The 23,259-nt window shown below is 35.3% G+C and overlaps 1 protein-coding gene across 3 annotated transcripts in view; it reads left to right on the top strand.

The window, feature by feature from the left end:
• The window catches only part of LOC131693444 (mucin-5AC), a 390,550-nt gene that overhangs the window by 285,940 nt on the left and 81,351 nt on the right, over positions 1-23,259 (top strand). The gene's annotated exons all lie outside the window — the stretch shown is intronic.

The following is a 23,259-nucleotide window of genomic DNA, read 5'->3' as shown; positions in this document are numbered from 1 at the left end:
GAGACTTTTTCTTAAGAGATTTTTCTAACTCGAAGAGACGAATGACCTTAAGGATAAAACCTCTATAATCGAAATAAAAAATAAAATAAGAAAGAAGAGAAATTGATCAAATGAATAAAAAGCATAGTAATGAAAAATCAAACGGTATTATAAAAGTTATAAAAAATAGAATAAATAAACGGTGTCCTATTAATATTATTGATGAAATGAATAATATGAATGACCGAAAAAATTAAGTCGGATTATTGAAATGAAGAAAGTGAATAAAATGTATGAACTCTAAAAAAGAAATAAAATGCATAACATGTAAAAGTGAATACAATAAGTTAAATGAATGATACGAATAAGATGCATGAATTGTTTAAACTAATCAGAAATAATTTAAAGAATGAAGCGAATCAAATAGATAATGTTGAATTCAGGGTGGACTGTACCTTGCTGCTGGTCGAGTTGATTGGCAGATCCCCAGTGAATCAGCCACTTTGTAGCACGAACTCGAATGAATTTCGTCGAAGCCCCATGGCTCTCTTAAGTGGTTCGCAAACCCGAAGGAAAGTTTCATTAACTCTTCAGGAATGAATGAAAATTTTCTATAATTCTTTGAAATGGGCGGAAATTTCAATTATTCTTTGAACGAGCGGAAAATTTCTCATAATTCTTTTATGTAGCAGAAGCGAGTTGTGTTGGAAGAAAACACGGAGCAAATCTGCACTTCGTAATTTATTTCCAAGCACTGATGTTCACTCGTCGACAAATGGTTGGCAATTTCCTCTTGTTAGTTGTTAACTTGTCGGCGATCCAATTGCAACTGACTCTCCGCTCACTACGGTTGCATATTTATGTGGGTGTGAAGACGCATTCGCATGGTACGTGCTGCTTCTTCTCTACTCGATGTGTTCGGGCCGACGGGCGATAACGGACTGATCTGCAACGAGCGATGGTGTTGCGTGCATCGCACCTGATAGCGTCGGCTGGCGTTTTTCCGCTCTCTCTCTCTCTGGGTGCTGGCTCTCCTCTCGCGGTTGCTTATTCGGTGGCACGATTTCGGCTGCTTGCTTCTTCTTGGGTTGATTCACGTTTGGTGGCGTTGGTTTGACTGAATGAATGATGCAATGCGGCGTTCCCTTATATAGAAGCAACTTTTCTTCCTTGGCTTCTGATTGGCTGTTTGATTTGCTTCCTTCAGACCGCACTGCGGACTGAACAGATAAAATGAGCTCAAATGAACAAAATGAATAAAAAGAATGCTAAATGAAAAAGATGATTAAAATGAAATTAGTCAAATATTTAAAATGAATAAATTAAACAAAAATTAAATCCATGTAGTGAATGAAATGTACAGAACGAGTATAAAGAATGCAATTTTGAATGCAAAAATTGCCCAAAATTGACTCCCCCTCTTCCCATGTAACAAATTGTTACAAATTTCTCTACCCTCCTCCCCTATTACGTAACAAATTCTTCTTTTTTTGCACAGCAAAAACATGTTACGTTCCCGATCAGAAACACATAACAGAAATATTTCAAAATTATATCTCGCATTGTTACTTGTTATAAATTTTTGTTATTTTAACTACTAACGAGACCTAATTTATAACACAATATGATACAAAAGTTGTGTTCTGTTATAATCTTGTTATTTCATTCTGATCGGGAATTACGTAACGTAACTCCCCCTCCCCCATACGTCACAACTTGTCGTACCCCCTCCCCCCTTCCCTTCTAAACGTGTTACGTAATTTATGATAGCCCCTCAAAGAATAAAACGACTTGTACGAATTTGAGAACCAATGTTTCAAAGAGTTCTGAAATGTTTCTGAAAATCCCACTATTTGAATAATAACTAATTAATATACGATGGATTTTCTAAGGATTCAACTCTTTTTTGTTGTCACCTTTTCGTTTTCGTTCTTTCTTTCTTGGCTACATCGTTTAAGATTATCTGGTGTTTCTACTTTATTAATACACCTTAATTAGCTATCAGGAACCTGGAACGTTCCATTTATTTTAAAATTTAACCGTAGAACGTTGCACTTGCGTTTTCCACCCTAGAACGTTGCACTAGGGTACAAATGTACCCCACGCGGTTGATCGCAATTTTCGTAGTAAAAATGCAAACAAAAGAAATGTATAATACATCATTTTCTTCGTTTTTTAATTTCGAAAACAGCTGTGTAAGAAAAAATACGGAATTTATTGAATCAATGCTACATAAATTGGTTTGCACAAAAAAAAAATGAAAAAAATCGTGGTTTTGACTTTTTTTTACAAAAATTACTAGAACTTTGCGAATTTTCAACCGAATTGAAAAAAATCAAATGATTCTAAAAGTTTAAATAATGTCATAGAAACTCTTTAAAATGGAATTTCGAAATTTTTAAAAAAGTGCAATTTTTTCGGAGAGTGAAAATTTAAAAATCCGGTTTTGGAAAATGCCACTAAATGGGGTGAAAATTGAAATGAAAAAAAAAAAAATTATGATCAGTAATACAATTGTAACACGCAACGTTACTGTTACAGCAGATACTGTGCGCAAATTATACTTGCGAGTCATTATTTTGAAAAACTATTAGAAATAAACAATAAAACAATAAAAATCAGCAAAAATGAGAACGGTTTTTTTCTACTTCAAAATTAAATTAAATTAATTGAATAAATGATTAAAAACGAATATATAATACTAATTGTTACTTAGGTAGTAAAACAACTAGTATTTAAACTGGTATTGACACGAATAACATTTTCACTGACAGCACGAAACCTGACGAAACACTAACGGCAACCGTACACTGGGGTACAAATGTACCCCACGCCGACTTTGACACCTGCTTCCACGAAGGCTATAAGCAAACTGGCTATACCATCTTTTCTTATAGCTTGCGTTGTTTGGTTCGGAATTCTCGTTCCAGAGATATGGTGAAATAAGTTCTATACAAACCAATATTATGAAAACGGGATGGTCCAAACTTTCAGTATAAGTATTTAAATTCTTGGAGAAGCAAGTGGCCATTAAAAGTGTCCCTTGACATAAAAACTGCTTTTGATGAATAAACTTGCTTGAAATCACAAGTTTAATTTTTTGCGAATAAATATGTTTCTAGTTTTGTTGACATGTAAAAGTTACCTTGGGGTTTTCAGTACAAATGAGTGTCACATGTTGCTGCACAGTAGTGTGTATGACAACAATGTAGTCAGATCAAGTGTCTGTCCAATGCATAAACTCTTATTATAATCCTCGCTAATTTATTTGTGCAACACGGAGAATTGAAACGTGTACTGAATAAACCACCGCCTCTCTACTAATTGTGAATGACACTGAAGCATCAATTGAAGTGTTCTCAGCACAGAGTAAATATGGACAACTACAACCTTCGCTACTTGTTAGAAGAAACATTTTCCCCGGATCTAGTTCGTAGATATTTTGGAAATATAATCCGTAATTCTTGATAAAAGTTTATACCAATACAATTAATATACATTTTCAATAATATCATCACAAAAAAGATGTTCTTTGTTTTGAGTTTAGTTGAGCATTTCATTCAAAATTCAATAGAGATACGGAGAATTAAAAAAAAAAGCACGTGGAATATCTCTTTTCAAAATTTTCCTCTTAAACATCCATATTACCCAGTTAAGTCTAATATTTTTCTGAGATAGCAAAGATTTCCTTAATTATAGTGTTTATAAACGCTCGGTATAGAATTGAATTAAATTGTAGTTGATGTAGTTTTCGATTTTTGGCCACCGGCCTCCCCATAGTGCAACGTTTCGAAGGGGGTTTAATTTGAAGGGTTTGAGCATTTGAAAGTAGTTATAGTTTTCTCATAATGTAAACATTTTGCAAGTTTTTTCAGGACTATAAATATTTTCTTTGCCAAATTGGATGTAAAATTAAATTTGCAAAAAACTGTAGGTTAACAGCAAACAAAAAATTGTTTTATCTTTTCAAACCTACACAATTACATCACATAAAATTAGTTTGGAAATTAATAAATATTTCAGAATTAGCAGAAGATCTGCTTTTAGAAATGGATAGCGAAATTACAAGATAGGTGTAAGTCGTGACAGTTGTCGCCAACACGAAGAGAGAGAGAGAGAGAGAGAGAGAGAGAGAGAGACTGAGAGAGAGAGAGACTGAGAGAGAGAGACTGAGTGAGAGAGTGAGAGACTGAGAGGGGGACGTGTTAGGAATGGCAAATAATGGTTAGGTCATGGCTTATGTTTATATTTTTTACATTTTAACGACATTCAATTAGCTAGAGATTACTGGGTAGGGAAAGTTATGAAAATTAAAGCCATAGTACTCAAGTGAGAGCAAGGATGTGAAGTAAACAGATCGCAAAACTAGAAGTGGCAGGGTCATTAGAACAGGTTAAATATCGTACGGGCTTAATCTTTGTCTTCTGCTAATGAGTGTCGAGCTTAGGCAGCATAACTACGAATCACCCGTGTTCATTAGCATGTGTCCTGGTATAGATAGACGTGTACATCTTTACCGTGTTTAAATATTATGCGATAGTTTGATTACTTACATCCTTATTATAAATATCCCCAGTATAACAATCGAGGTTTTATGGCACTCTTGAAGCCCTTCTTAAAACTTCGAACGCACTTGTAGTGTGCTATAAAAGCCGAATTGCGACTTGGGATTGCATAATTTTTGATAATTTTTGCACCTTGACCAGTATAACCTAAATCTTGCAAAAGAAGCCAAATTTTCACAAGATTTTTGGCATTCAAAAATAAAGTTGCTCTCGTTGATGCCACGAGTTAAATATGAATATGAATACTAGGTGGATTACTTGGTGATCTGTATATTTTTATACCCTCCCAACATCTATCTAACGACTGAACGCAATGCTCAATCCAAAGGGGTAAATACTTCAACTCTGGAAAAAATCACTTTGAAGTTAACTTACATATTAATTTTTGAGAAATAATCAAGGGGAGGGGGTGGGGGCTAATTCCAAAACGTTTCTGGTGGAAATATGTGAATGAGCAGCGCAAGGAATCCAGACTGCCGTCATCTATGAAACTTTGAACGGCCACACAGCTACCACATCCCAGGATATGTGCAGACTTTTTTCGGAGAAATTCGCGAATGTGTTCATTGAGGAGGTCTCAATAGTTGATCAAATTGAACTCGCTGTTAGTCAAGCTCCGGTCGGGAGCCAAACTCTAAGCGCTATCGATGTCAATGGAATGATGATTACCAGAGCTTGTTCTCGGCTGAAATCGTCTTTCAATCCGGGACCCGACGGTTTCCCTTCAGTACTTTTGAAAGGGCACATCGGAAGTCCACGAACATGTTCCCATGTCCATAAAAAGGTTAATAAGCGCGACGTCAATAATTACCGGCGAATTACTTCATTGAGTGCTGTCTCGAAGTTATTCCTCTTCAGGCTCACTGCAAGCAGTACCTAAGTGACGATCTACATGGCTTCACGTCTGGGCGTTCGACAATGACTAACCTGCTTTACCTAACATCCTAAATAACTGAGAGTATGGAATGTCGCGTACAAACCAATGTTATCTACACAGACCTATCTGCCGCTTTTGACAAAGTGAACCTTGACATAACAATTACAAAAATAGAGAGATTTGGAACTAACGGTAGTCTGTTGCAGTTGCTTCGATGCTACCTTCCAGGTCGAGAAATAGTGGTTGTCGTTGGAGACTGTCAGGCGCGCACATTTACTTCTACGTCAGCAGTACCCCAGGGAAGTCAATTGGGACCGCTGATGTTTCTGCTTTATTTCAACGATGTTCATCTAGTTCTGAAGACTCCACGCCTGTCCTTCGACGACGATCTCAAGATGTGTCTGTCTCTACTGAAGATTGTAGATTACTCCAACGACAGTCTGAAACCTTCGCTGACTGGTGTAACATGAACCGTATATGAGTAAATCCAAAGAAGTGCTTGGCGAAATCGTTCTCACGAAAAAAAGAACCGGTTTGTTTTAACTACCGTCTACTGGATACTGAAATTGAACGCGTTAGTCAGGTGAGAGATCTAGGAGTGATACTAGATTCGCAACTTACATTTAAACAGCACTTCTCCTATACAGTTAGCAAAGCATCTCGAATGCTAGGATGCATCTTCAGAATAGCGAAAAATTTTACGGACATTTATTGCCTCAAATCGCTGTACTGCTCGTTGTAAATCTTGGAGTACTGCTGCGATGTTTGGAGCCCAAACTATAACAACGGTGTTGAGAGAATTGACAACGACGCTTTTTACGTTTTGCGTTTCGTAGGTGGCCGTCGAGAGATTCCGTCCGTCTGCCAAGTTACGAAAGCCGGTGCCAGCTGATTAGTTTGAAACCCCAGCTTATTCGAAGGAATACAGCAAGGGCTTTGATCGTTGCTGATTCTTTGCGAGGTCATCTGGATTGCACAGCCTTCTAGGAACAAAGTAACATAAATGTCGCAACTCGAACAACGTGTAACAACCTCATGCTACGATTGCCATTTCGACGCACTAATGATGGAATGCACGGGGCCATTACTGGCCTACAAAGGATCTTCAACCGAGTTGCATCAGTTTTCGACTTCAATTTGTCTCGCCCAACTCTACCGCTACGGTTTTACAGAACCTTCAACGGACTTGTCAATTTCGGCTGATTCCTTCATTGCTGTTTTTTTCACTGTATTGTTATTATTTTTATCAAAATTTGTAAAGATTTGACTATTAGCAATAAGTTTAGCATTAAGACATCATTGGGGCCAGGGCCGGCGGAACACTTTTTTCCCAAGTGGGTAGTAAAATTCGAAGTGATTTCAGCTCGTACTGACGAAAGTTCAGATATGGAAGTGAAAATGAAAATTCCCTGATAATATCTGGTGACTATTTGGAAACACTCTTTGTTAACAGGGCTGTTTGTCCGACGGCTCAGCGAAAATGTGTATGTTGAATACTATAGTATTCAAAGAATCCTGGAATATATTGTCCACTATCGACAGTTTCGGAATTCTCGGGTTCTGGACGAATTCCATAAATACACCCAAAATCCAACGGGCATGTTTCTATTACTTTTGGGTAAGATTCTATTGACTTCTTGGTAACAGACCACGCAATTGCGCATTGCGGTATTAAACTCATAATACCGCAAAGGTAGTAAACGGTGGAATGACGATGTACGATAATTCGTTCGATTAGTATTAGTATTAGTATCGAGTTAAACCAGCCGGAGTTCTGGCGGATTTCTACCCAAATTCGGAATTTGCAACAATTTTGGCAGAAATAGGCGGAATTACGGATTTTTTATAGGGTAACTTGGATAGAGAAAGAAACATTTTTGGCAGTTTCCGGATCCGACACAGTTCCCGATCTGGACCAGTTCCCAAAGTTGGACCTCTCGGATCTGGATCAGTTTCCGGATCTGGACTAGTTCCCGATCTGGACCAGTTTCCGGATCCGGACAAGTTCCCGAATCTTGACCAATACCCGGTAAAGGACCAGTCCCTGGATCTAGCCCATCCCCTTTTCCCCTTACCAGGTCAGGACTTGCATCAGGCTCAGATTTGGTGCTTAGATACAGACAAGAGTCTGGATCCGGACTCTCGGATTGGATAAATGGATTTAAACTATATGTCTTGCTTTCAGTACATGCCGGGAAGGACTGTTAATGTTTTGTGCAGTCGCTACTTTGCTGTTGACGTTAGTGATAGGAAAACAAATCAATTTAACTACGACCGATATACCCCACCACTATTCCGAGTCGGCTTTTTTCTGACTGTGCTTTGAAGCTAGCTGAGTGTGAGCCGATGGGTATCTCCGGCGACCGACATCCTTTCAGGCTTAGTGGAGGTCGATTTGAATATTCCTCCGATGGCAAAAATAATAGCAATAAGTCTTATTTTCGATACAAATTATATCTAATACAACCGGCCCCCGGATGGTCTACTTCCGGACCGTGTACGAAAAAGTATTTTGTCTGCGTACCCGCCCAGGAAGTAGAGATTGATGATGTAGTCTCCGAGAAGGGCCTTGATTGCGAAATAGGGGGTGGCTCCTTTCAGATCCCTGTGCTTCAGTCAGTGTAAATTCTGGTATGCAAGCGATTGTGTTCAGTAAAAATCGAGGAGTATTAGACAACTTATTTTCCATCAGACTTATTTCGAGCCTTTCGCCGGATTTGTTTTTCCAAAATTTGTTCTTTTGAACGGGAGCCCTACTTGTTCGCCTTTTTGTAGCTCGGGGCATGAACTGAAGAACCCATTGTAGAAATAAGGCACGGTGTGGAAAATGCGGAGAGGATCAAGACATTGGCTCGGCCTCGGAAAGTCCACATGGGACATCCAAAACTTCTAGTGTCTCTATATTTCAGTCATATTATTTTTCTAGGTTTACTTCCGAAGTAGATCTTCCTCAATTTTAGCATTATTCGCCATGGCCGAAAACAATATTGAGGAGCGATTTGGGGATCAAAACGTGCTATTATTTCAATAGGATTAGCCTTTGCTCGGTACCAGGTATTGAAGTTGTCGCTTGTTAAATCCGAATCATAGTCAAAGATTTATTGATATTCTTTTCATACACATCGCACCTCAACTGGTTCGAGAAGATTTCACCTCCCACGACATGTCATGTGGTTGTCTTCATGCTGATAACCGATCTATCTTACTGAATGATATTCGTTTGAGGTACCGCCAAACTATATTCTAGTGCTGGTCAACAGAATTTGCGAATGTGCTCAAGTTCAACCCTGCCTATACCGATGCCCCTTTCATTCTCTTCCTCCACTGATCACCCGATAACCAGACCTACACAAAAGCAGTTTTCAATAGACAGGACCGATGCAGTACTTCAACAGTTCAACAATTTGCAAATTTACAACCCACGCAGCGTTGGCTCGGAGAAAGTAACCTTTTGACTTTTGTTTATGCTCAAACCTTCGCCTTGCTGAAGTAATACTTTGTTTCATTTTCATAATTTCGCTGAACCCATAATACTCTCCGTCACGGAAGACTGCAAACTGATGACGATGATCGGAAAGCCAACGTGAAAGGTCTTCGAAGCTTTAGTTTATCCCATAGCCGCCGGGCTTGAAAGAGACGAAAATCGTGTAGCTGCACTTCGGTGGAACTTCACTTTCATATCGATCCGGTTGGGTAGTTCAGAAAACTGTTGACTGTTGTTAAAGTTAAAAAATTACAGTTTTCAATTGAAGCATCCTTACCATACGATATCCAACGACGGGAACGTAGCGAAAAGATTCAAACCAGTCGGCTGAACCACACACCGTCCATCTGAATGTTATGCAACTCGCGTCGCTGCTGGCAGGTCACATTTGCAAGATAGAGTCAACGAGTGCTGGATAAAAACTAAAGAGCAAACAAAATTGGCTTTTAGCTGCGGTCCATAAACAGCCTCCGGCTGGAAGTTACGACCGGCACTCAGTTACGATTATTTTGGAGCTGATCGATTTGTGTGGATTGTTTTGGCATTGGCATGGAAAGATTACCTCCGTTCCGACAAACGTGACAACCTGCGGCCGACCGATGATGTTGGGTAGTTAGGTGATTTGGAGGGTAAAAGTTAGACTCTCATTTAGGTTTGGTTGAGTTGGTTGAACGTTTGAAATTAAAAAAAAATCCGCGCGGGTACGTAATCCTCCATTCGTAATGTAGGATTGATATTTACATCTCTGCGCAGAGCAGTAGCTTTCCTCTGTCCATTTTGCATTTGAGAGGCTGAGATCACGAGTTGGTTAAAATATTCTGTTAGATCAGAAATGGTATATTTATCAGAACATCAGGCAAAAGTAGTTCGAATATTAATTAGTGTAAAATTGCCCCGACAAAATTTTTAAGGAAAGAAATCTATAGAATATCAATCCATTTTTGCGTTAAGAAAACATTACATAGGTTCATAACAGACGTTCAGAATATTTCTTATTCGAACTTGTGGTTGATAAAATTTTAGTAATTTTACGATATCCTAGAAATCCGTATAGGTCAGTAACTAGCGGAAATTCTTAAATGACGCCACAATGAAAGCCAAGATGGCACTTCCAGTTCCCACTAAACAGTGAGAACCACCATCAATGTGGATGTCATATGAAAGAGGGTAGTCAGCAGACATCGGAAATTGATGATTATCGCCATTTTGAAAACAAAGATAGCGAGCTTACAGTTACATCCATCAAATTTGATCGCACATTGAATAGATATGAGAATTTTAGGACTTGCACAATCTGTTCGGAGAGGAATGACTAAATCCCTCTCTATCTCCACGCGAGACAAACACTGTTGGGACTGGCGTGTGGCATTGTCACTCTCTCCTCCCACCCTCCCTATAACGATCTCTTCAACAAAAGAGGTTAGTACTACTGGCAACTGTGAGTACTGATGCTTTATTATCTCGCTCTTACGTATGGTGATCCTATTAGTTTAGGGTTTATGAAACTTTGGGTGAGCGTCTATTAGAAAAGAATGCTTGGTAGTATGCGTAGGAACAAAAATTTCTTCGGCTTTGTCACTGGTTTTTTATGGAGTTGTCCTACTGAATCTGTAGAGCTGAGTTCTCGAAAGTGTTTCCTATCAGAAGCAATCACTACAATTGCAGACGAGTCGGGAAATAGCGCACTCTAAAACACTTCTTAAGGCTAATTGCAGCGGGCCGTGATGGTGATTGTGATATTGAGTGTAAGGTTCAGATGTGTTGGCGTAGGGACTTTACGATTGCATGAGAATGAGCGAATATTTGTTCGCGCTTGGGACCACGTTGATCAAATCATAAGTGCTATTGCGCTCTTTAAATCATCGAGACGTTTATCTGGTTTTAAAAATTTTGGGCATAGTTGTGTATCATGGCGAGTGGCTCGAGCGTTTGTAAGCTAACATATTCGATCATGTGGGCTTATGTATCTCGCGTGTGCTAGCGTGTAACTTCGCGTGTATAAATGCGATTTTATAACTGTGAGCCATTAGCATTTTCGCATGTGTTATTGAATGATCGCGGGGCCGTGAATATTATTACACTGAATTATTTCAGTGTTCAGCTCAGATGCTAAAAAAGAGTGAATTCCCCCGTTTAACTAGAATTCCTGCTCATGCCACGGAACACGTTATCCAGTGGATATGATCGTTATTTTTTTATTGGTCTATCTGAATGAATGGTTCGATGTTACTAGGGCCGAGAGTAGAGACTTCCGGACGTAATCGATTCATGACGCGCGACGTTTGTAGGTTCACATTTGACACCCCTTGTTTGTAAATTAATAAATTCTGAACGGTCCACGGTTTTGTTATCTTCGGCTGTCCTGGAATGGGACACACCAAGTTTAAAATGATTCTGAACCAGGGCTCATCGCCAATCCCAGGGTACCTCTAGAGAGAACTTGACCCTAAACCCACTTTAAACATTATTTTGACCATAGAATAATTAGGTAATTAAGGTCACCAAGCTAAGTACTAATTTTGATCACAATGTGGTGTAACTAAAGAGAAAGTAGTCGTAGTAAAAGTTTTTATGTGATACATTCGCTGTACTACCGCTTTAGTGGAAAAGCTCCCAGACGTTAAGGTACAGCATCATACCGAGGGATTCAGTTTTGTCGCCGACTTATGCATATAAAACATTTATTATACTCTAAAAGAAGAAGACCAGACGATTTGGTAGATAATGACAATTGAAATTATGCAACATAATTGCTGGAAAAACTATCGACCTCGCTGAATAATTCAAAAAGTTGGCTATGATGTTTTGTGACCCTACCACAGTGAACTGTAACACGAAACGATATCGATTCATATCACATCATGTCGTCATATGTTCGAGTCCCAATCAGGAAGAATCTTTAGTGTGAGTTACGTACTGACCACTCTATTTCAAATTATATTTTTCTCAATATTTTGTGGTAAACTGAAGTCGCCATTTTAGATTTCAAAATGGCGCTTATCGTCATTTTTTGATGCCTACTATCCACCCCTTTTCAAATGATAACCGGTAACTCCAACCGATAATAGCTTCCACTATTTTGCGATAGCCGGAAGCCACCTTCTTGGATGTCAAAATGGCACCAATCATCAATTTCCGATGTCTACTGACTACCCCCTTTCCAATGACTTCCATATTGATGATGATTGTCATAATTTTCTGGGAACCGGAAATCGTCATCTTGGATTCAAAATGTCTGTATTCATGAACTTTTGCCCTCTGCTGACCATCCCTTTTCAAACCACATCCGTATTGATGATGGTTTTCACTATTTTGTGGCAACATGAAGCCGTCGCCTTGGATTTCAAAATGGCGCAAATCATCAACTTCCGTTATCTACTCACCACCCCCTTTTAAATGACATCCATATTTATGATGGTTTTCTCTATTTTTTGTAACCGGAAGACACCATTTTGGATTTCAAAATAACGTTGAATATCCTTTACTGATGTCTGGTGACCACCCCCTTTCAAATCACAACCATATTGATGATGGTTTTCATTGATTTGTGATAAATGATTTTCTTAGAATAAAGATAGAATATTATTAATATTCCTCTCAGAGCGAAAGTGGTATATTTTTTAGCCCATTTTTGCGCCAGATTTTTTATCCCATTTCTGCTTTGACAGGTACTTAAATCGGTTTTACTTTTAATAAAATGTTTACCGTTTTCGCTTGCAGTGAATTTTTAACCAACTCTTACTTCGATCTCTATTGTAAAATTGTCAGGCATTTTATAGCTATGGTAAAAAAGGTAAAAGGAGAAAAAAGTAGAAAAGGTAAAAAGCATAAAATTTAAAATATGTAAAATTGTAAAAATATAAAAAGGAAAACATGTAAAAATGAAAAAATGCACAAAATGTTAAAATTTTTAGAAATGTTAAAAATGTTAAAAATGTTAAAAATGTTAAAAATGTTAAAAATGTTAAAAATGTTAAAAATGTTAAAAATGTTAAAAATGTTAAAAATGTTAAAAATGTTAAAAATGTTAAAAATGTTAAAAATGTTAAAAATGTTAAAAATGTTAAAAATGTTAAAAATGTTAAAAATGTTAAAAATGTTAAAAATGTTAAAAATGTTAAAAATGTTAAAAATGCTAAAAATGTTAAAAATGTTAAAAATGTTAAAAATGTTAAAAATGTTAAAAATGTTAAAAATGTTAAAAATGTTAAAAATGTTAAAAATGTTAAAAATGTTAAAAATGTTAAAAATGTTAAAAATGTTAAAAATGTTAAAAATGTTAAAAATGTTAAAAATGTTAAAAATGTTAAAAATGTTAAAAATGTTAAAAATGTTAAAAATGTTAAAAATGTTAAAAATGTTAAAAATGTTAAAAATGTTAAAAATGTTAAAAATGTTAAAAATGTTAAAAATGTTAAAAATGTTAAAAATGTTAAAAATGTTAAAAATGTTAAAAATGTTAAAAATGTTAAAAATGTTAAAAATGTTAAAAATGTTAAAAATGTTAAAAATGTTAAAAATGTTAAAAATGTTAAAAATGTTAAAAATGTTAAAAATGTTAAAAATGTTAAAAATGTTAAAAATGTTAAAAATGTTAAAAATGTAAAAAATGTTAAAAATGTTAAAAATGTTAAAAATGTTAAAAATGTTAAAAATGTTAAAAATGTTAAAAATGTTAAAAATGTTAAAAATGTTAAAAATGTTAAAAATGTTAAAAATGTTAAAAATGTTAAAAATGTTAAAAATGTTAAAAATGTTAAAAATGTTAAAAATGTTAAAAATGTTAAAAATGTTAAAAATGTTAAAAATGTTAAAAATGTTAAAAATGTTAAAAATGTTAAAAATGTTAAAAATGTTAAAAATGTTAAAAATGTTAAAAATGTTAAAAATGTTAAAAATGTTAAAAATGTTAAAAATGTTAGAAATGTTTAAAATGCTAAAAATGTTAAAAATGTTAAAAATGTTAAAAATGTTAAAAATGTTAAAAATGTTGAAAATGTTAAAAATATTAAAAATGTTAAAAATGTTAAAAATGTTAAAAATGTTAAAAATGTTAAAAATGTTAAAAATGTTAAAAATGTTAAAAATGTTAAAAATGTTAAAAATGTTAAAAATGTTAAAAATGTTAAAAATGTTAAAAATGTTAAAAATGTTAAAAATGTTAAAAATGTTAAAAATGTTAAAAATGTTAAAAATGTTAAAAATGTTAAAAATGTTAAAAATGTTAAAAATGTTAAAAATGTTAAAAATGTTAAAAATGTTAAAAATGTTAAAAATGTTAAAAATGTTAAAAATGTTAAAAATGTTAAAAATGTTAAAAATGTTAAAAATGTTAAAAATGTTAAAAATGTTAAAAATGTTAAAAATGTTAAAAATGTTAAAAATGTTAAAAATGTTAAAAATGTTAAAAATGTTAAAAATGTTAAAAATGTTAAAAATGTTAAAAATGTTAAAAATGTTAAAAATGTTAAAAATGTTAAAAATGTTAAAAATGTTAAAAATGTTAAAAATGTTAAAAATGTTAAAAATGTTAAAAATGTTAAAAATGTTAAAAATGTTAAAAATGTTAAAAATGTTAAAAATGTTAAAAATGTTAAAAATGTTAAAAATGTTAAAAATGTTAAAAATGTTAAAAATGTTAAAAATGTTAAAAATGTTAAAAATGTTAAAAATGTTAAAAATGTTAAAAATGTTAAAAATGTTAAAAATGTTAAAAATGTTAAAAATGTTAAAAATGTTAAAAATGTTAAAAATGTTAAAAATGTTAAAAATGTTAAAAATGTTAAAAATGTTAAAAATGTTAAAAATGTTAAAAATGTTAAAAATGTTAAAAATGTTAAAAATGTTAAAAATGTTAAAAATGTTAAAAATGTTAAAAATGTTAAAAATGTTAAAAATGTTAAAAATGTTAAAAATGTTAAAAATGTTAAAAATGTTAAAAATGTTAAAAATGTTAAAAATGTTAAAAATGTTAAAAATGTTCAAAATGTTCAAAATGTTCAAAATGTTCAAAATGTTCAAAATGTTAAAAATGTTAAAAATGTTAAAAATGTTAAAAATGTTAAAAATGTTAGAAATGTTAAAAATGTTAAAAATGTTAAAAATGTTAAAAATGTTAAAAATGTTAAAAATGTTAAAAATGTTAAAAATGTCAAAAATGTTAAAAATGTTAAAAATGTTAAAAATGTTAAAAATGTTAAAAATGTTAAAAATGTTAAAAATGTTAAAAATGTTAAAAATGTTAAAAATGTTAAAAATGTTAAAAATGTTAAAAATGTTAAAAATGTTAAAAATGTTAAAAATGTTAAAAATGTTAAAAATGTTAAAAATGTTAAAAATGTTAAAAATGTTAAAAATGTTAAAAATGTTAAAAATGTTAAAAATGTTAAAAATGTTAAAAATGTTAAAAATGTTAAAAATGTTAAAAATGTTAAAAATGTTAAAAATGTTAAAAATGTTAAAAATGTTAAAAATGTTAAAAATGTTAAAAATGTTAAAAATGTTAAAAATGTTAAAAATGTTAAAAATGTTAAAAATGTTAAAAATGTTAAAAATGTTAAAAATGTTAAAAATGTTAAAAATGTTAAAAATGTTAAAAATGTTAAAAATGTTAAAAATGTTAAAAATGTTAAAAATGTTAAAAATGTTAAAAATGTTAAAAATGTTAAAAATGTTAAAATGTTAAAAATGTTAAAAATGTTAAAAATGTTAAAAATGTTAAAAATGTTAAAAATGTTAAAAATGTTAAAAATGTTAAAAATGTTAAAAATGTTAAAAATGTTAAAAATGTTAAAAATGTTAAAAATGTTAAAAATGTTAAAAATGTTAAAAATGTTAAAAATGTTAAAAATGTTAAAAATGTTAAAAATGTTAAAAATGTTAAAAATGTTAAAAATGTTAAAAATGTTAAAAATGTTAAAAATGTTAAAAATGTTAAAAATGTTAAAAATGTTAAAAATGTTAAAAATGTTAAAAATGTTAAAAATGTTAAAAATGTTAAAAATGTTAAAAATGTTAAAAATGTTAAAAATGTTAAAAATGTTAAAAATGTTAAAAATGTTAAAAATGTTAAAAATGTTAGAAATGTTAAAAATGTTAAAAATGTTAAAAATGTTAAAAATGTTAAAAATGTTAAAAATGTTAAAAATGTCAAAAATGTTAAAAATGTTAAAAATGTTAAAAATGTTAAAAATGTTAAAAATGTTAAAAATGTTAAAAATGTTAAAAATGTTAAAAATGTTAAAAATGTTAAAAATGTTAAAAATGTTAAAAATGTTAAAAATGTTAAAAATGTTAAAAATGTTAAAAATGTTAAAAATGTTAAAAATGTTAAAAATGTTAAAAATGTTAAAAATGTTAAAAATGTTAAAAATGTTAAAAATGTTAAAAATGTTAAAAATGTTAAAAATGTTAAAAATGTTAAAAATGTTAGAAATGTTAAAAATGTTAAAAATGTTAAAAATGTTAAAAATGTTAAAAATGTTAAAAATGTTAAAAATGTTAAAAATGTTAAAAATGTTAAAAATGTTAGAAATGTTAAAAATGTTAAAAATGTTAAAAGTGTTAAAAATGTTAAAAATATTAAAAATGTTAAAAATATTAAAAATGTTTAAAATATTAAAAATGTAAAAAGGTAAAAATGGTAATGAAGGTAAAATGGTAGAAAAAGTAAAAAAAGGTAATAAAGATGAAAGAGGTAGAAAAGCTAAAAAAGGCAAAAAATGTAAAAAAGGTAAAAATGTTAAAAAGTTAAAAAAGGTAAAATAGCAAAACATATAAGAAATGTAAAAAATTTAAAAAAGGTAAAAAATTTAATAAAATGTAAAAATTGTAAAAAATGTTAACAAAAAAATTAAAAGCATAAAAATTAGTCATGGTAAAGAGGGACAGGTCTGTGTTTGCCTTGAGACATGCTGGTAGACTTGAGCGATTAGAAGTAATGCTACCTAAGCTCGACTCCTACCAGTAGATGACAAAAGATTAGTCTCTAAGATTTTAAGCCTGTTTCTAATGACCCTGCCACTTCTAGTTTTCCGCATCTGACATTCTTGATCTCCCTTGAGTACTATGTCTCTAAATTTTCATAACTTTCCCTACTCAGTAATCTCTCGCTAATTGAATGTCATTAAAAAGAAAAATCAACAATCAATGTTTCCGATTACTATTTACGTTCTGTTGAAAAAGTATTCGGAAAATGTCGTTTTGTTGTTTGTGAGTCATCTGATAGCAGCAGAAATTTGAGATGTGATCTAGGATAGGCTGGATAAAGTTTCAGCACAGAGGAACAGCTTTAATCGCACCTGTTATACCAGTATTTTTTGTCTAAAATAATTCATAAAATGACATTTCGCGTCACAAATTTTTTTTTTTGCAACAGTGAAAAACTGATTAAGCTGAAATTTTGCCAAGCAGCTAAATAAATAACCTTCAATTACATGGTTCAACGGTTTATAACAATGTCCTTCGAATTAATGTCGAACGGCCATATTTGCATATCTAATGTGTGATTGATTCAAAAACTTATTTTCACGTTAGCACGCACATATGTTAACTCCATAATTAGCATAATTCAAAATTGTGGAAAATCACAAAAACTAACCAACGAGCGAACCCAACAACCGTGGGAAAATATCTCATCACGTAAATACCTTCAAGCGAACAATCCGCTCATACGCCACACGATTGTACACATTTTCCAAAGCCTTTTCCCCCTGCCCCACCGGCAGTGAAATCGCCCCACACAAACCACCGGTCCCAGTCAGAAAACCACTCCGAACCTACAACCGGTACCGTACCCAGCCATGTAGGTACGCCATAACTCGAATCATGGTGTGCAAACAGAAACAATTCAACACACACATTACGGTTCGGACTTGCCTCCACTTATTTTGTGAGGTGGTCAGAAAAGATGCTTTTCTTCTGAGAAAACTCACCTCGGGGGCTCCATTCATCACATAACTCTAAACGGCAGTGGTACAGTGCGGGCGGAATCGTCACGTTCTTCGTTTGGCGGATGCCGAAGATTGCCTTTAAATACCCATTGAACCGTTTCTGGTGGTTGGCTGCTTCGATGTAACTTTTAGTATAATGCATTGATGTAGCTGCAGCTGCAGCACCGTGCATCAATGAGTAGTACGTTAAAGTTGGGAAAATATGATACTATAACCATAACCGTAGTAAGTTAATTGAAGAAGTATAGAAAAACCACTCCATTACGTAATTCCCGCTGCATCAAACGCCAACGGGGGGTGGAATCGTTCTTCTCCTGGCGAAGCACGGTGGAGAGTCTAACTTAACTTGAACTGTGTGAATGAAACTAACTACTATGGGTTAAAGTCAACCCGGTCGTGCCTATTGTAGGTAATGTAGGTAGGCATTGATGTTTCAGATACATAAGTATTTTCCTGAACTAGGTTTATTGCGCTTATTTGCCAGATGACCCCACTAGCCCACCTAGTAGGGTTAGACATATGGATAGAATACAGTAATTTGTAGATGCATTCGAAACTTCCTTCTTTGAAAGCATAAGCAGTCAAGTTAGAGCTCCTCGTGAATGTTTCATCAAATTTATTCGGTATTAAAATCACCCTCACGATCTCCACATTCCGGCGATGGGGCAGCACACGATTACAGTCGTCGCCTTTTTGCGCGCTTCTTTTTTTACACTTATGCAAAATGTTGGTTCACGATTATGGAAATCTGCCACCGGTTGTGAATCGCCTGCGGCGTGGAAGAAACAGATATCTTGTGGAAAGGATGAATTTCAAACGAAGCCGAACCAAAATCAAGTCAGATTTTCCAAAGTTCGCTGATATTTAATATCTGTTTCTATCATATATTAACTTTAGTACTATTTAGCGGCTCTACCCCAAAACGGAATTCACGAGAAAAGATTGCAGAATAAATCCATCGAGAAATGTCTTCAATTTTGGATGCAATGTTCAGTACGTTCTATTCGAACAGGATTTTGTAACTGAAAATCTTCATTTTTTTTCAACTGACGTAAGGTTTCTGGATTTTAACAGAGCCGTAGCTAGGGGTGTACGGAGAGGGGCTACACACGCTCCCCTTAACTGGTCACTAGAGTGACAAGAAAACAATGACCACTATCGGCCCACTCCTGAGTCGATCCCTGATCCTACCAAGAGTACTTGCTCCAAATTTGAAGCAAATCGGACAAGTCCAGCTACCGGACCAACGTGCCTGAAGTTTGTATGGGATTTTACGACAATTTACATATCACTGTAAGTGAAAATAAGAAAGATATTTTAATTGTCTACAACTTTGCCGAAGACTGATAGTCAATCCGGCTTCGTTAAAAGAAGTTATTAAACTTTTAGCGAAGTGATGTCTGAGTCAGTTTTGCATGGGGCCTAGCTTAGTAAATAATACGAGTCATGTTTTAATTAGAATATTTTAGTTTCACATGCTACCGCCTAGAGGGCACCAACATTAACTTTTCAACGGAGAGAGGAAAAAACTAGGTGTCTTCTACAAAGTTTTAGAACAGGTATTTACAATAATTCTTCCGAACATCTCAATATTCTATCTCTCTTCTATGAAAAGTTGGTGTTGGCGCCCTCTATACGGCCATAGGTGGAACTTAAATTTTCTAACCAAAACGTAACTCATATTATGTACTACAATTCTTCTGAACATACTATTGAGCTAAATCTTACCATTATTTAACAAAACTGTTTAGATTATGCGAATCGAGCACTGATACACAAGTATGTACTGCTAGGCCTTGCGGTTAAAGACCGACAAGGACAAATACGCCGACGTCCTAAAGTCGATGAGGGCGGCCGAAAGCATCTTGGCCCTCGGGCAAGACGTGCGCAGCGTGAGACGCACCAATACAGCAGAAATGCTTTTGGTGCTGAAGCGAGGCGCACAATCCAGTGCTGTCTATAAGGACTTGGCCCAAGAGCTCCTGGGTGAAGGTGCCCAGGTGAGGTCGTTAGGGGCGGAAATGACTCTCCAGTGTAAGCAACTGGACGAGTTCACGACCGCAGACGATGTCGTCGCAGCCGTCAAGGAGCGATGCGACGTAACAATCGAGCGGGCCTCTGTGCGCTTGAGAGGGGGACCCTCCGGCAACCAAGCAGCCTACCTTAGGCTACTGAAAGCAGATGCCAAAAAGGTTACCGTAATAGGTAAACTGAAGATCGGCTGGTCAGTATGCCCAATCAGCATACCCCAGCCGCCTTCAGTGGATAGGTGCTATCGGTGCCTTGAGTCCGGCCATACATCGTACGAATGTAAGGGTACAGACAGGAGCACACTATGTCGTCGCTGCGGCGAGGAGGGGCATAAGGAGCGGGGCTGCACTAAGGCGCATAAATGCCTTATCTGCACCGCTAAGAAGCAAGCCCGTAATCATGCTATGGGCAGACCTTCGTGTCCCTTCGGTGTGGCAAATAAGAAGAAGCCGTGAACGTCACACAGCTAAATCTTAACCATTGTGGACAGCTGTTGTAGCAGTCGGTCTCGGAGTCGAGGACAGATGCCGCCCTCTTATCAGACCCGTACCGCATCCCTGCCGGCAACGGCAATTGGGTGTCGGACGGATCTGGAATGGTGGCAATCTGTACAACGGGACGGTTCCCGGTTCAAGAGGTAATACACTCCTCCGCCGAGGGTGTGGCGATTGCCAAGATCAATGGTGTGTTCTATTGCAGCTGCTATGCTCCACCAAAGTGGCCAATAGAACAGTTCAACCAGATGATCGACAGGCTCTCGTCGGACCTAGTGGGCCGGAAACCGGTAGTCATAGCGGGAGACTTTAACGCTTGGGCAGTAGAGTGGGGCAGCCGCTGTACAAATAGCAGGGACCAAGCGCTAATGGAGGCGCTTGCGAAACTCGATACTGTGCTAGCTAATAATGGCTCCGCTAGTACATTCCGTAGAAACGGAGTGGAGGCGTGGATTGACGTAACATTTACCAGCCCGAGTCTGGCTCCAGGCATGGAATGGAGGGTAGACGAAGGCTACACCCATAGCGATCATTTAGCAATCCGCTTCAGGATCAACTATGGTGTGCAGCATCCGAGGGCGGGAGATCCCTGTCAGGTACGCGGGTGGAAGTCCAATCACTTCGTCAGCGAAGCTTTCACCGCGGCCCTGGGACTGGAGGCCAACACCGACAGTCTAAGCGGGGATGTGCTGGTAGCTGTTCTATCACGCGCGTGTGACGCCACTATGCCGAGAAAAATACTGCCAAGAAACGGCAGATGCCCGGTATACTGGTGGAGTGCCGAGATTGCAGCTCTACGGTCAGCCTGCCTCAGAGCTAGACGTTGGATGCAAAGAGCTCGCACCGAGGATGCAAGAGAGAACCGCCGTGAAGTGTTTCGAGCTGCGAAATTGGCCCTTAACAAGGCTATTAAAAGCAGCAAGAGAGCGTGTTTCGACAACCTGTGTGAGAGTGCCAACGCGAATCCGTGGGGTGACGCCTACCGGATTGTGATGGCCAAGACCAAAGGGGGCTCCTCACCCCCAGAACGGTCTCCGGACCGGTTGGCAACGATTATCGAAGTACGCTTCCCGTCTCGAGCCACAAGCCCCTGGCCACCTGTACTACGAGACAGTGCGGGCACGGTCGAAATGGTGGCTCCAGTGACGAATGAAGAACTACTCGCAGTGGCTAAATCCCTAGCAATGAACAAAGCTCCAGGGCCGGATGGAGTTCCAAACAACGCTCTCAAGGCAGCGATCATAGCGAACCCGAACATGTTCAGGCTAGCTATGCAGAGATGCTTTGACGAGTACCGTTTCCCCGATAGATGGAAAAGGCAGAAATTGGTGCTGTTGCCGAAGCTCGGGAAGCCGCTAGGCGACCCATCGGCGTACAGACCAATCTGTCTGATCGACACGACTGGCAAACTGCTTGAGAGGATCATTCTCAACAGGCTCCCCGATCAGAAAGAAATAACAAAATTATTTCAGACTGAGTTACTTTGTTAGGCCAACAAGTTGTGTTATAACTTTGGTCTCGTTAGTTGGTAAAATAACAGAAAACATAACAGAAATTCTTCTAGTACATATCAAAAATATGACAACCTGTGATAGGCTTCTATCAGAATTACAACAAGATTTGTTAGGTTCTCTCACGGCCAATATAGCTTTTATTACCTATTGTATAGTATCAACGAATTTAGAGTGCAGGTCTAAAAATAGAATAAAATAGAAAAATATAGCATACATTAAGGCGCTTTTCGTTTGGATGCAAAAAGCTTCATGTAGCAAAAGCTTTCTCTATAGTTTTGTCAAACGATTGCATACATGCTGCTGGCTGATTGTTATTATGAATATATGACACGCTGATCGTTATTAGTGGATATAGCGATTTGAACCTGGGTATTCTGAGTTTTATGGGGATGTTTCCTGTATGAACCAACGACGTTGCTTTCGATCGATGTTTAATGTTAGCATAATATTCTATGCATTCGTCAAGGGCAAAACGATTATAGAAGCAGAAGATGTTTCCAGAACGCACACATTGAACTTTGCCAAAGCCTAAGGACTGTTTGTTTTCCTTGTATAATACGCTTTGTTTTCATACAGTTTTGCTCACTACTACAGCTGCCTATATTACGATAGACTAAATAGCTTTATAATATCTTTTCAAATCAGGGAAGTGGGGCTATTTTTAGATTCTGAATAGTGCGCTTCGGTGCTTCTCTTGTACGTTAACATGATTTACACGATTTTTGGAAATAATGTCGATGCGATATGGTAACGGATATGAGCGGATAATTTACTTACATTATTTTACGGAGAATACGACAAATGTTACTTATGATTCAAAATAGATTCAAAGAAACAAATACCAAAACTTTGAGGCTTGCATTTTGAGAATTTCAAGTCGCTTTTGGAGTTTTGTTATTGGCATTTTTAATATGGGGAAGATTAAGCAAACCAGTACAATTATCCCACATCTAATAAATTCGCAGAAATACAATTTTTTACAATAGTTCAATCCATCAACTGCGAACATTATAACAGATAATCATAAAATTCGAGAAATTGTTGAGGATTCTTCGGGGTGACGAATTTTGGAATATTTCATGTTTTCTAAAATACATTTTCTTTTCTAAATTTTATTTAGTTTTGAGGAGGAAATTATTCAATATTTTTACATTAAAGTTTTTAGTTATTTCAAGCACTATCTAAAACACATATTTAAATTGTAACAGCAAACAATAATACCAGCTGGGATATGTATATATTCAGACATTTCTAGGCCATTTTGAAATATTGACAGCTTTATGCAGCATACTCACAAATATTAATCTTTCAACAATTTCAACAAAAATGAATCATGATTTTTTTTTAACACGAAGCACCATCGA

The sequence above is a fragment of the Topomyia yanbarensis genome, chromosome 3, assembly GCF_030247195.1.
Source record: "Topomyia yanbarensis strain Yona2022 chromosome 3, ASM3024719v1, whole genome shotgun sequence".
Taxonomy (NCBI): Eukaryota; Metazoa; Arthropoda; class Insecta; order Diptera; family Culicidae; genus Topomyia; species Topomyia yanbarensis.
Note: the sequence above shows the minus strand (reverse complement) of the source record. Positions and strands in the feature narration are given on the sequence as shown.